This window comes from Delphinapterus leucas, chromosome 1 (assembly GCF_059928025.1).
Source record: "Delphinapterus leucas isolate spDelLeu-1000000601 "Yukka" chromosome 1, BTC_Dleu_Yukka2, whole genome shotgun sequence".
NCBI lineage: Eukaryota > Metazoa > Chordata > Mammalia > Artiodactyla > Monodontidae > Delphinapterus > Delphinapterus leucas.
Genome location: NC_143129.1, coordinates 95,682,268 through 95,686,868, shown reverse-complemented (window position 1 = coordinate 95,686,868; position 4,601 = coordinate 95,682,268).

The window sequence follows — 4,601 nt, the reverse complement described above, 5'->3', positions numbered from 1 at the left end:
TGGATTCTTAACCACTGCACCACAAGGGAAGCCCCACATATATTTATTTTACTTTGCATGCGTCTACATCTGGGGTTACTCTGCAATACATAAATTATAGAAAAATTCCAAAATTTAAACTAGTTGGAACCCAATTAATTAGAATTTTGAATTACATGATTACTCCTCTTCCATCCCCCAATCCTTTGCTACCATCTCATACTAGATGTGTAGGAACAATAATTAAATAGTGACAGAACAACTAGGACCTATGATTGTTTTTAATCCTTAAGGTATGTCATGAGGTAATACAATATTTAGCTCAACTTCCTAAACCTATTTTATTACACCGTTATGCAGGGATTGCTGAAATGAGCCCAAGGCATTGTGAAATTCTAATTATTTTTAAAATTTTTAATTGGAGAATAGTTGATTTACAATGTCGTGTTAGCTTCTGCCGTACAGAAAAGTGAATCTGTTATACATAAGCATATATCCAGTCTTTTTAGATTCTTTTCCCATATAGTCCATTACAGAGTATTGAGTAGAGTTCCCTGTGCTATACAGTAGGTCCTTATTAGTTATCTATTTTGTATATAGTAGTATGTATGTCAATCCCAATCTCCCAATTTATCCACCCCCCCTTACCCCCTAGTAACCATAAGTTTGTTTTCTACATCTGTGACACTATTTCTGTTTCGTAAATAAGTTCATTTGTACCATTTTCTTAGATTCCATATATAAGCGATATCATATGATATTTGTCTTTCTCTGTCTGACTTACTTCACTCAGTATGACAATCTCTAAGTCCATCCAGGTTTCTGCAAATGGCATTATTTCATTCTTTTTTGTGGCTGAGTAATATTCCATTGTATATATGTACCACATCTTCTTTATCCATTCCTCTGTCGATGCACATTTAGGTTGCTTCCATGTCTTGGCTATTGTAAATAGTGCTGCAATGACAATTGGGGTGCTGTATCTTTTCAAATTGTAGTTTTCTTACCCAGCAAGATTCTAAATTATTGAAGAAAGATTCAGTTAAGTTCAGAATATACTACTTAGGCAGTGAAACGGACTGATGAATTTCCCAAAGTTTTGGTAGAAAGCTGAAAGGAGTAATTTGGGGGGGGCCAGGGGGCTATCTAGAAAATTCCATGACACAGTTCCTTGATCAAATAGTCTATGTAGTTAGATACATTTTAAAAGAAATCCTCATTTTCTTACAAAGGCCTAAATTTTACCATGTAGATGAGAACAAGCGCCATTGGGCGATGAGGCAAAATGACCAGGTTGAAATCCCAGTTCCATCACTAGTCAGCCTTTGGACAACTGGCAAGGCTTAAATCTTTGGACAACAGATTCCCCATCAATGAAATAATGAGTTAGAATAAGATGATCTCTAAGTATCCATATAGGGGTATGCATTCTTTCATTCAGTAAATATAAGTATTTTTATAAACAGAATGTTCCAGTGTTTGATGACACCATATTGACATTATCACTACCATCAACATTACATAGTTATATTTTAGGCACCTGCCATATTAGGCATAAGGAATACAAAGAAATGACTGAGTCCTTTCCAAGGAGATCATGAGGGGAGCCATGGCGTATACAACTGCAGAGGGTAGCCCAAGGAAATTTCCAGTGGTTGGTATGGGGGGGGGAAGCATTACAGGATTTTCCAAGAATTACTGAAATTTCTTTTTTTTTTAAATACATTTGTTTATTCATTTTTGGCTGCATTGGGTCTTTGTTGCATGCAGTCTTTTCTCTCTAGTTGTGGCGAACGGGGGATACTCCTCGTTGCGGTGCACGGACTTCTCATTGCGGTGGCTTCTCTTGTTGCGGAGCACAGGCTCTAGGCACGCAGGCTTCAGTAGATGCGGCATGCAGGCTCAGCAGATGTGGCTCACGGGCTCTAGAGTGCAGGCTCAGTATTTGTGGTGCACGGGCTTAGTTGCTCTGTGGCATGTTGGATCTTCCCGGACCAGGGCTTGAACCTTAGTCCCTGCATTGGCAGGTGGATTCTTAACCACTGAGCCACCAGGGAAGTCCTAAATTTCTTTCATTATTTTAGGAGTTACCCTAAGACAAAGGTGATGATCTATGGAGGACTCCTTAGCCTCCACATTGGACACGGGATTGTATTTGACATTTCCTCTACATTTTGCCCTCATCATGAAAAGCACATGTACCCAGAAAATAACTAAATGCAATCAAAGACAAATGGTTACGTGCACATAGAGAGTCTTCACAGGAAAATGTGAACAATTACATAGCGAATATTCATACACCATATTTGCCTTCAGTTTGGCGTTCTAGTAAATGCCTGCTCTGTGCTTGGTGCTGAGAGGGCTATAGAGGTAGAAAAGAAAAGACCCTGACCCCTAGGACCTCACTATTTACTCAAGAAGACAAAAATGTAAACAATTCCAATAGGTATGATGACAGCGGCACTAACAATAATGCTTCTGGACGGTCAAAAGGAGAGATCTAATGTTACTTGAAGACTTCTCAGAAAAGATAGGACTTTATCTGAGCTCTCAATAAAGAGGGCTTTGCAGAGTGATGTGTGTAAGTATGTGTACAAAAGTAAGAAGGCCTATTCTTTCAAGTCACAGCAATCTGTGCCAAGATCCATCTGGGCCAGAATAAGTAAATCCATACGACTGCAGCATTAGGGGCTTGAGGGAGTTAGTGGAAGTCTAAATGAAAATCCACAGGGCTCCCCCCCAGTACTGAGTAGCAACTAAGAGCATGAGGTCTAGAGCCAGACTTCCCAAGCGTGAATCCTGGCTCTAGGTGACCCTGGGCAAGTTACTTAGCCTTTCTGTTCTGTTGCAAGCATTAAATGACTTAACATGTGGAAGTGCTTAAGCCTGCCTGGCACTTAGTAAGGGCTGTAGAAATGTTTGTTATTCAATATGCAACGAGGAGTCGCCAGAGGTAATGAAATTAGCATCTGAGCTAAGTGGTCTACTTACATAGTTATCCTTGTTGTGCAGTGGCTGCATTAAGGAGCTGAAAAAGGAGTTTGTGGTTGTAATTGCATTGCAAAGTTCAGAGGAAAATATATTTAATCCATATAACTATTAATGATAGCCCTTCAGCCCTGGAAGCTCTCTGCCTGTTCAGATTCCAAAGACATACCATGGAGGGTGTTTCACATTCTCAGAATCTCCCGGGATTTGGAGGGGACATTTCCTTGCATTAAAACAGTCAGGGTAGGCACTTGCTTTAATATGAAATGACTGTCCTATTTCTTATTCACTCTTTCATTATTTTTATTATGTTTTGCTTAGAAAATACTAGTGTATTGGAAAATAAAGATTATGGCTCATAGTAAAGAATGTAGAATAGCCAGATTGGCACACATGATTCTTTTAAGAGATGCAAGGAACATTTTCCTCCTAGGAGAACCAGGAGCTTAAAGGGGTTCTAGAGACTGTGTGTATTAATTATAAAGACTAATCTTTGTTTCTCTGCTCTGTTGCTCACAGGTGACCAACCTTAAGAAGAAAAGTCATTGTTACAAACAGCAAGAAAAGAGAAGTTAAAGTTAGAATTGTCTTAGAAGACTCCAAAAATGTGATTTTCCCTTTTTTTGAGGGATAGTAAATGCAGGTATTAAAATTCATAAAGGTTATTCCTTTAGAAAATTCTGGATCAAAATCTTATTACTCTCATCATTGCATTTTCAGCAAGAATTGAATTTCTAGATTACATAAGTTTTATGTAATGAAACTCCACTCAAAGACCTGTAGGTTGAAGAAAAATAAGTAGGGCAGCATTTCTATTCCATGTGCTGAAGGAGGGCTGGAAAAGGAAGCAAAGAAGCATCACCCTGCAGGAACTGCAGCAAGGCAGTATGACCTAGTTGTAGACCCAAACACCTGGCATTCTAGTCCAGTTTTGCTACAATCTGGGCCACATCATTTACTAACCTCCCTGGGCCTGGTTTTCTTTCTCGGTTGAATTGTACATTAATGCCAGGGATAATCCCAAGTAAAGTAGTCAGGAATGGTGTTTCTCTCCCTCTCTCTCTCTCTCTCTCTCTCTTTCTGTCTCATTGCTATTTTGCTTCATAAAGGCTCAAACTAGGAAGATGTTAGATTTTATGTATACATTTATGAATATGTATGCATACATTTATGTGATGAAGCTGTATCATACATAATGATCATATATATCATTAGCATATATATATATATATATATCATACATAATCATTTTGTAGATCTTTAAAACTTATGCCCTTGGGACTTCCCTGGTGGAGCAGTGATTAAGAATCCGCCTGCCAATGCAGGGGACACGGGGTCGAGCCCTGGCCCGAGAAGATCCCACATGCCGCGGAGCAACTAAGCCTGTGCGCCACAACTACTGAACCTGTGCTCTAGAGCCCGCAAACCACAACTACTGAGCCTGCGTGCCACAACTACTGAAGCCCACGCGCCTAGAGCCACGCAATGAGAAACCCGCGCACTGCAACGAAGAGTAGCCCCCGCTCACCGCAACTAGAGAAAGCCCACATGCAGCAACAAAGACCAAATGGGGCCATAAATAAATAAACAAATAAATTTAAAACTCATGCTCCCTCTACGCAATGTTATTGTCT